This window comes from Asparagus officinalis, chromosome 8, assembly GCF_001876935.1.
Source record: "Asparagus officinalis chromosome 8, Aspof.V1, whole genome shotgun sequence".
Lineage (NCBI taxonomy): Eukaryota > Viridiplantae > Streptophyta > Magnoliopsida > Asparagales > Asparagaceae > Asparagus > Asparagus officinalis.
Genome location: NC_033801.1, coordinates 88,260,489 through 88,271,381, shown reverse-complemented (window position 1 = coordinate 88,271,381; position 10,893 = coordinate 88,260,489).

Sequence of the window (10,893 nt, the reverse complement as noted above, 5' to 3'; positions counted from 1 at the left end):
CGGGTTCTAGGCCGGGAGGCTTTCAGAATCGACTTGAAATCATCCCGTGCCGATGTCCCTTTGCTGGTCGTATTGGTGGTGACCCTCGGAAATTCTCCGTCTTCAATTACCCTTCTTCTTCGTTGGAATCGCCTAGGTCTTGGTTTTGGCGTCTCCGCACTGAGTCTTTCAAAAACTGAAACTCTTTCGGGGACTGCCTTAATGCAATTGCATTCAGACAATACCGCCCGAATGAGTTTGGAACAGGGACATTGAATTTCCTGTTCTCGGGGACTCCTCTTCCTGGTTCTATTCGTACCCCTAGCACGATAGTACAACTCGTCATTTTGATAGTCGGAGTAACCTATCGTGTGCGGGCACGCCTTCTCAGGTATAACACTATCACTATCAGATGATAATGTTTCCATCTGAGGGTGACTTGCCTTCTTTTGGCTTTCAAAGGTTACCCGTCTCAAAACATGCCTGTTTGGGCGTGAGTCTTCAGCGTGCTCTTGGACTTCGATGCGCAAGTTGGTGAGCGCAGCTGCTTTGAGCTCTTTGTCATGCTGGAGGTGATGGCGACCCTCAGTATGTTGAGTCGTTCTGGGCTTCTTTATCGGGCCCAAACGCTTGTGAATTGGAGCTTTGCCTCTCACGTCAGGAACTGGACCGAGGCGCTCCAAAATTGATTTCTTCTTGCGGGATGACTCTGCATGCTCTCCCGGAGAAGTTATTAGGATTAACGGCGACTTTGGTTGACTCGCCGGAGTTTGACCTTCTTTAGAAGGCTGCACTGGTTGCTTTTTGGCCTGAGTCGCCACTTCAGACTTAGGCTTCCAGACTTGGCGTGTTGGTGGTGGCTTCTTCTCCACCTCCTTTTGTAGCTTTCTACGGGCTTCCTGAGCTTGAGCCCGTACCTGCGCTGACATCGCGCGGCGCTTGCGAATACGCTCCTCGAGCGTCGAACGGTTCCGTTTGACGCGGACCCATTCTTTCTTTGGCGGCTTGGAAGAGTCGCCATTCATTGGTAGTTGAGGCTGTTTGCCTCTTCTGTTCTTCAACTCCGCGTGGTAGCGGAATCCGTCCGTAGACTCCATCGCCTTAGCGAGTTGCCGTGCAAGGCGTTGACGACGCCTCTGGCGGGCTCTCTTTGAGAGAGTCACAACGCCCTGAACAGTGGAGGCGTTGGCGGGAGTTGGGTTGACCTGATTGGAGGTCGGTGGAACTTCATTTGACGCAACTTCGGCGTCAGTTGGGTTGAGAGCTTCGTGGGCTTCCCGAGCAGCTTCAAACCAACGAGCTTTTCTCCCGGAGGAGAACTTCTTGGACTTGCGGGGGGAGGTAGATCCGGACGAGGACACGTACTCCTCGAACTTGGCTTGGTCGAACTCGTACTCGACCTCCTCCACGACCGGGATCTCGATCCGCGGCTGCGACGCTCCGATCTCGACAGCGAGATCGGTGGCTCCCACTGTGGTTGCCAGATTGTTCGCGTGGAAAACTGTTGCTTTCTTCATTAATGAGATAATTATCATCTTGGATTACAAAGATCCGGTCTTTTATAGATCCGGTTACAACTAAATCAAAGAAAGAAGAAAAAAAGTAAAAATTACAACTTTCCTCTTGTGAACAAATCGCGAGCTCCTGTTTTGCGGCCGCTCGCTTGTGTGGGTTCTTTGCCTGCGCCGGGGTTGTTTGCCGTGGACCACCGCGCGATCTAGATCCGGTCGGATCTACACGATTATGCGGGTATTATTCCACGAAGGGAATAATAGCCGAGAGGGATTAATCCACCAAGGGAATAATCGCTCGGATCTCGAGATCGAAGACCAAGCTTAGATCTGGAGTATGACCTCGTGTAGATCTCAGATCTGTTCTTTCTTCCTCTCGAGATCCTGCCTTTTCTGACGTGGATGGTCGCCGAGGATCAGATCTGTACGTCCAAGTCTTCAAGTCTGCCGAGCCACCTATGGGTGGCTCGGCTTAAGCCGAGCCCCCTTAGGTGTGGGTTTTCTGAGTTTTTGAGTTGTGTCCGTTTTCCGGTTTTGTCCGTGATTCGGTTGATTGAGACTCTGATTGGTTGATCTGATTTGGCAGTAAGTTGGATTCCTGATTTGGCAGTAAATCTGCTTCTGAGTTCGAGTCCGAAACTGATCTTGATTCGATCGTGATTCGTCCGAGTCTATTCTCGGTTGGATGACTCGTTGATTCCTTAACTCGTTAGCTTGATTCTGCACGCGGGTGGATTCATTCCGTTGTTCGCGTGCGATTTGTCGATCTCGTCGCCTCGTTGGTTCGTGGGTTCGTGCCGAGCTGAGCTAAGGGACCTATAAGCAATTTTATATGCCTACAATTACTAAGAACTGTATTTGAGCAGTGGATTGATGAGAGTACTCACTGACCATTAAGAGAAGAGTGATCATCTCTTCTGGTAGGAGCGAATGTCCTATGAATCCGATGAAGGGACCTCTGCAAGGCTACAGCTTGGATTTGTCAATACTCATCTAGTTGAAGGCATTAGTGAATAGGATATCGGTGGAGCTCCTAATGTTGATTAAGTTCTTCTTGACCCGAAAGCCTTTGATCTCAGCAAATATGACGAGAGGGCTATCATGCGGCATCTCGATGACTTTAAGGTTAGCATTGTTGAAGCAAATGGGCTGTGTTGGACCCTAGAGGGGGGTGATTAGGGTCAAGAGGCTCTAATATGCAATATAAATTCAGCACAAGCAAAACACAAAACAAAAATGCGATAAAAATAAGAGAGATAGGGTTAGGAGTTCGTTATCCTTAACGCGCGATGTGTTAACGAGGTTCGGCCCTCTGGCCTACGTCCCCGCTCCCCACTCTCGAGGAGAAATCCACTACATACCCGGTTTGGAAGCCGGAACTTCGTCTACACAGCGATCTCCACAGATCTCTCTCACTACACAGTTTGATCTCAACAGATCACACCCTCACAGTAGATCTTACATAAGATCTCACTCATACAGCAGAAGAAAAGATGCAAGAACCTCTCTTTACACAGCCCCTATAGCAAAGAGTAGGTTTACTGAAGCTGGGAAGTGAATCACACTTAAAACAGAGAGAAAACAGAATTTGAAAATTTTTCTCAGGAAACAGAAAGCTCTCTCTGGTTTTCAAACGTTAGGGGTGAGGAAGAAGAAGCAGTTAGGGGGTTTTTATAGAAGAGTTTAAATCATTTTAAAACAAAACCCTATCTTCCCAAATGAGCAAGTAATCTCCTTTTCAGACTCCCAGCCCAGACTGTGCCAAACACCATTAAGTGAAAGCACAGAAATCAAGGCAGAAGACCGTTTTAAAAAAGTCGTGGTTGACTGAAGGAAATTTCGGTCGTCCGAAATAAACCTTTGGTCGACCGAAAAAACATGTCGGTCGGCCGACCGAAAAATTCGGTCGACCGCGAGCTGCTTGGAAAACTTGGAAAACAAACAGAACCACCGTCGGTCGACCGGCGCGGTCGACCGATTTGAAAGTCGAGGTTTCGGTCGACCGTACCGGTCGACCGACGACCTCTCTGGAAAATAGTGAGGAAAGGCGATGGGAGCGGTCGACCGGACCGGTCGACCGCTTTCTGACATTTTGCAGAAAAACAGTTTTTGACAAATTTTAAATATTTGCAAAATATTTATTTGACCTCTGAAAAATCGGAAACTTTGTAAAATGTTTTTAATACTAAAAACAAACTATTTAGAAAAGGAATTTTGCAGATAGGTCCTCATACTTATGAAAAATAGTATTTTGTGAAACACGCTTAAAAACCTAAGTATGAAAACGTGTGTGTGATTCCCAATAGCTTCAAGTAAAATCAGTAACTCTTTGCCTATATTCTAGCACTAGAGAGAGAAACAAAAGAGAGCTAATATCCTCATATAGAGAGTAATACTTGAGCTTTGATATAGCCTTAATCGGATGAAGCTTTTAGTCGAATTTGTCGTTCTTGAAATAACGTTGCTTCATCTCTTGGCCTCCTCCTCCTTTGGATATCTTCGTTGTAGCGTATATTCCATCCATCCTCCATTTATGGCACTAACGAGCTTGATAAATACATCATCAAAACATAAGGGCTAACAATCTCCCCCTTTTTGATGATGACAACCAACCATTATATAAGAGCAAAAATAAAATAGCTTATAGATAGGTGCTCCCCCTATCTATGAGCTCCCCCTAAATATATGCAATAAATGAGGAGATTTCTCTCCCCCTTTGTCACCATCAAAAATGGGGAAAGAAATGCAAAATGCAAGATACAACTAAACAAGCAAGCAATGTAGAACTTTCACATAGTGCATAAGCCCAAACCATTTCTTATGCGACAAAAATCATCCTCTCCAAGAGGCTTAGTAAATATATCCGCTAGTTGAGATTTTGTGTCAACAAATACTAGGGATACATCTTGTCTCTCTACATGATCGCGTAAGAAATGATGGCGTACATCAATATGTTTAGTTCTAGAATGCAAAACCGAATTTTTGGAAATATTTATAGCACTTGTGTTATCACAAAAGATTTTAATATTTTGAAAATTCAAATCATAGTCAACTAAACTTTGTTTCATCCATAAAACTTGAGCACAACATAAGCCGGCGGCAATGTATTCCGCTTCCGTAGTGGACAATGCAACACAATTTTGTTTCTTGGAAGCCCAAGAAACAAGGGAATTTCCTAAGAATTGGCATGTTCCACTAGTACTCTTGCGATCTACCTTACATCCGGCAAAGTCGGCATCACAAAAACCATATAAATCAAAAGAAGTGCTTCTTGGATAAAATAAACCAAGGTTAAAAGTTCCATTAACATACTTAATGATCCTTTTAACCGCAATTAAATGAGATGCTTTAGGAGAAGCTTGAAAACGTGCACATGCACACACACTAAACATAATATCGGGCCTACTAGCGGTAAGATAAAGAAGACTACCTATCATACCTCGGTATAGTTTTTGGTCCACATCTTCACCACTCTCATCCGCATCAAGCTTAACACTAGTACTCATGGGAGTAGGCGCATGCTTAGAATTCTCCAACTTGAATTTCTTCACCAATTCCTTCGCATACTTGCTTTGTGAAATGAAGATCCCATCCTTAGTTTGCTTGACTTGGAGCCCGAGAAAGAATGTAAGCTCTCCCATCATACTCATCTCAAAGTGATCCTGCATAACTTTAGAAAATTCCTTGCACAAGGATTCATTAGTAGCACCAAAAATAATGTCATCCACATATATTTGAACCAAAATGAAATCATTTTTCCTTTTTCTCACAAAAAGTGTGTTATCAATTGTTCCTTTTGAAAAACCATTTTCAATAAGAAAACTAGAGAGGCGAGCATACCAAGCCCTAGGAGCTTGTTTCAACCCATATAAAGCTTTTTGTACCCGGTAAACATGATTAGGAAAAGCATGATCTATAAAACCGGGGGGTTGCTCAACATACACTTCCTCTTCTATAAAACCATTTAAGAAAGCACTTTTGACATCCATTTGAAATAGTTTGAAATTTTTAAAACTAGCAAATGCCAAAAACATCCTAATAGATTCCAACCTTGCAACCGGTGCAAAGGTTTCATCATAGTCTATGCCCTCCTCTTGATTGTATCCTTGGGCAACCAAACGAGCTTTATTTCTAGTTACAATGCCATGTTCATCAAGTTTGTTTCTAAAAACCCATTTTGTACCAATAACACTAGCATTGTTAGGTCTAGGAACTAACTTCCAAACTTCATTTCTTTGAAAATTGTTTAATTCTTCATGCATAGCCAAAACCCAAAACTCATCATTTAAAGCATCATTAACCTTTTTAGGTTCTAGTTGAGATAGAAATGCAACATTACCACATTCACTCAAGGCTTTTGAGCGAGTTATAACTCCTTTTGAAGGGCTCCCAATGATTTGTTCCTTTGGATGGTTTGATGTGAATTTCCAAGCTTTAGGTGGTTCAACTTGATCTTGAGCGTTTGTGCTATCCACATCCTTTTGAACTTCTATAGAGGGAGTGTCATTGATTTGCAACAAGTCCAATCCTCCCTCAATATCATCATCATCATCTTTCCTAGGCAACACAACTTGAGAGCCAACATTAGTCTCATCAAAAGTAACGTTTATAGACTCTTCAACAACGAGGCTTCGTTTATTGAAGACCCTATAAGCCTTACTTCGAGGTGCATAACCCAAGAAAATACCAACATCAATTTTGGAATCAAATTTATCATGGTGATCTTTTGTATTTAAAATAAAGCATTTGCAACCAAAGACACGAAAATAACCAATGAAAGGAGTTTTTCCATAATAAAGTTCATAAGGAGTTTTCTTAAGCTTTGGTCTAATCAAAACACGATTTAAAACATGGCAAGCCGTGTTGACGGCTTCCGCCCAAAAATATTTTGGCAAATCAAAAGAATTAAGCATAGTGCGTGCCATCTCTTGTATGGTGCGATTTTTCCGTTCAACAACACCATTTTGTTGTGGTGTTCTAGGAGCGGAAAACATATGAGTTATACCATGATGAGCACAAAAATCATAGAAAAATTCATTTTGAAATTCACCACCATGATCACTTCTTATTTTAACAACTTTCAAATCCTTTTCATTTTCAATTCTTTTAACATGATTAGCAAATTCTTCAAAACAATCATTTTTCTTTGCAAGAAATATTGTCCATGTAAAACGAGAAAAATCATCAATAATCACAAAAACATAGTGTTTGCCTCCAAGAGAGGTAACACGCATAGGACCAAATAAATCAAGATGAAGTAATTGCAAGGGTTTAGAAGTCGATACCTCATGGATGGATTTGAAAGAAGACTTTGTTTGTTTACCTTTGGCACAATCCTCACAAATTGTATCTTTTATGAAGTGCAAGCTAGGTAGCCCTTTCACAAGATTCTTCTTAGACAATTTTGATATTAACTCCATATTTGCATGTCCAAGTCTCTTGTGCCAAATCCAAGGATTTTCATCAATTGCCGCAAGACACTTCACATCTTGATTCACTAACTCATTCATCTCAAAAATGTAAACATTAGACTTGCGATTTGCAATAAAAACAATTTTTCCATCCATACTAATGATGCATTTATCCGGTTTAAAAGAAATATCAAAACCTTTATCACTTAATTGGCTAATGCTAAGAAGATTATGATTCAAGCCATTTACTAAATAAACATCTTCAATAATGGGTGAGGGTTTCTTACCAATAGAACCGATACCAATGATTTTACCTTTCTCACCACCACCGAAGGAGACATTGCCTCCTTCAATCCTTGATAGGGTTGCAAATAACTCTTTGTTGCCCGTCATATGATGTGAGCAACCACTATCAAGGTACCACATCTCCTTACGTCGTTGCCGTGACGTTCCCTACAAAAGAAGAAGATGAAGGTGTAGTAGCTTTAGGTACCCATGTCTTGGGTCCTTGGTGGTTAGTAGTTTTGGTACCTTTGGGTACCCATATCAAACCATAAAAATCTTCATTGTCTTTAATTCTACAATGAGTAGAAATGTGTCCATGTCTCATACAATAGGTGCATACAAAATTTCTTTTGTATGTACGAATGTTAGAACCATGAAACCTATTTCTACCATGGTGATTGTAGTTGGCATAAGCATGAGTGGGTCTAGTCCTACAACCCTCAATTTCTAGTCTTTCAATCTTTGATCTTAATTGCTTGTTCTCAAAATCGAGATCTCCAAGCAATTCATCTTTTAGAGCAAGAGAGGTTGTTAGTTGTTCTAGCTTAATATCACAAGAGGCATGCAATTTTTTGAAAGAAGAGTATTCTTTAGACATTCTTTTAAATTCAAAGTTCAACTCTTCTAAAGCCATAGCTATGTCACATTGCATATAAAAAGATTCACTTTCGGCCTCGGATATTACCTCATGTTCATTTGCCATGAAACAAACATTTGGGTCATGAAGAGCAAGTTTGGCTCCTTCTTCATCACTATCCGAGTCACTTGGTTCGGATTCTTCCCATCCGGCATACATAGCCTTCTTCTTCTTGTACTTCATGTACTTTTCTTTGAGCTTGGGGCAATCCTTAGCGATGTGACCCGGTTCATTGCACTCAAAACATTTACCTACACGAGAGGAAAACTTGTTGTTAGATCGAGGGTTAAATTTTTTGTTCATTTTTATAAGTCTAGAGATTCTTCTAGAGAGATGAGCCACTTCTCTAGAAAAATCAACTTCACTCTCCGACGACGAAGATGAGTTGTCACTAGCTCCTTTGAGAGCTATGGTCTTCAACTTTGGTGACGGCTCCTCAACTTCTCGTGATGGCACTTCCTCCTTCTCCTTCCCCTTGAGCTTCTTCTCATGCACTTTGAGCTTTCCGATGAGACTATCAAGAGCTAAGATAGTGAGGTCATGAGCTTCCTCAATGGCCGTAGCCTTGGGCTCCCATGCCGGAGTCAATGAGCGAAGTATCTTGTAGTTCATCTCTTGAATGGATAATTGCTTATCTAGACCATGTAATTCATTGATGATATTAGTAAAACGGGAAAACATAGCATCAATGGATTCATTAGGAAGCATTTTAAATAGCTCATAATCATGCATGAGTCCACTAATCTTAGATTCCTTAACTTGGGGTGTTCCTTCATGTGTGACACATAATTTTTGCCAAATTTCGTATGCGGTTGCACACGTGGAAACCCTATTGTATTCATTGGGGGAAAGACCACAGATTAAGGCGTTCATGGCCTTAGCATTGAGATTGGCAAGGTGCCTTTCATCATCGGACATGTTCTCAACTTTGGACTTCTCTACATATTTCTTTTCTATAAGCCCTAGGATGTCAAGATCAATGCAACGAAGGTAAATTCTCATCCTAGCCTTCCAATAAGCAAAATTGGTCCCTGTGAAGAGAGGTGGTCTAGTGGTGGATTGTCCTTCCAACATATGCATATTCAAAGAGGCCTCCATTAGATCTTTTCTCTAAGGTTGTTAAACCAAAAACTGATATAGAGACCAAGCTCTGATACCAATTGTTGGACCCTAGAGGGGGGGTGATTAGGGTCAAGAGGCTCTAATATGCAATATAAATTCAGCACAAGCAAAACACAAAACAAAAATGCGATAAAAGTAAGAGAGATAGGGTTAGGAGTTCGTTATCCTTGACGCGCGATGTGTTAACGAGGTTCGGCCCTCTGGCCTACGTCCCCGTTCCCCACTCTCGAGGAGAAATCCACTACACACCCGGTTTGGAAGCCGGAACTTCGTCTACACAGCGATCTCCACAGATCTCTCTCACTTCACAGTTTGATCTCAACAGATCACACCCTCACAGTAGATCTTACACAAGATCTCACTCACACAGCAGAAGAAAAGATGCAAGAACCTCTCTTTACACAGCCCCTATAGCAAAGAGTAGGTTTACTGAAGCTGGGAAGTGAATCACACTTAAAACAGAGAGAAAACAGACTTTGAAAATTTTTCTCAGGAAACAGAAAGCTCTCTCTGGTTTTCAAACGTTAGGGGTGAGGAAGAAGAAGCAGTCAGGGGGTTTTTATAGAAGAGTTTAAATCATTTTAAAACAAAACCCTATCTTCCCAAATGAGCAAGTAATCTCCTTTTCAGACTCCCAGCCCAGACTGTGCCAAACACCATTAAGTGAAAGCACAGTAATCAAGGCAGAAGACCGTTTTAAAAAAGTCGCGGTTGACTGAAGGAAATTTCGGTCGTCCGAAATAAACCTTCGGTCGACCGAAAAATCACGTCGTCGAGATTTCGGTCGACCGTACCGGTCGACCGACGACCTCTCTGGAAAATAGTGAGGAAAGGCGATGGGAGCGGTCGACTGGACCGGTCGACCGCTTTCTGACATTTTGCAGAAAAACAGTTTTTGACCAACTTTAAATATTTGCAAAATATTTGTTTGACCTCTGAAAAATCTAAAACTTTGTAAAATGTTTTTAATACTAAAAACAAACTGTTTAGAAAAGGAATTTTGCAGATAGGTCCTCATACTTATGAAAAATAGTATTTTGTGAAACACGCTTAAAAACCTAAGTATGAAAACGTGTGTGTGATTCCCAATAGCTTCAAGTAAAATCAGTAACTCTTTGCCTACATTCTAGCACTAGAGAGAGAAACAAAAGAGATATAATATCCTCATATAGAGAGTAATACTTGAGCTTTGATATAGCTTGAATCGGATGAAGCTTTTAGTCGAATTTGTCGTTCTTGAAATAGCGTTGCTTCATCTCTTGGCCTCCTCCTCCTTTGGATATCTTCGTTGTAGCGTATATTCCATCCATCCTCCATTTATGGTACTAACGAGCTTGATAAATGAACTTACTACATTTACACTCAATAAGCCATTAGTACCGATAATGGTGGTTGTAAGAACATCATCAAAACATAAGGGCTAACAGGCTGATCTGTCCTCAGCTTTCTCTCACATAAGTTGACATCCAACGCTCGTCTGGCATACTTTTTCCAAGCATTACCAAACATTTCTCCTACTGCTGGGCCATAACTGATAGTGTTGATGATGCCCTGACTACATGTCTCAGCGAGCTGCTTGTCTTGCATGTTGGAGATGAGGCTATCCGGATTAAGATCTCCTGTCAGACTTCCCTGAAGTGGGTCCTCTCCTATTTTGCTGAGAGATGAGTCTCTTCAAGAATCCTTTTTTTTAGTAAGTCCTCAATATCTCTCTAGAGGACTAAGATTTAGGGTCCGACTTCTTGCAGGGAGGAGTGGAATTCAAACATCCTTTTTTTTTTACCATGTAAAGGGCTTGTGTGAGAAAGGTGTTGAGGGCAATGAGGATCATCTTCTTGGCAACTTCTCTCCTCTGGTCTCTCCTGTTAGTCTTGCTTGGCCTGGAGTTAGTTCTGGAGGGATTCTTCTCTATCTTCTCCTTATGAGAAGACTCAGCCCCCACAATGGA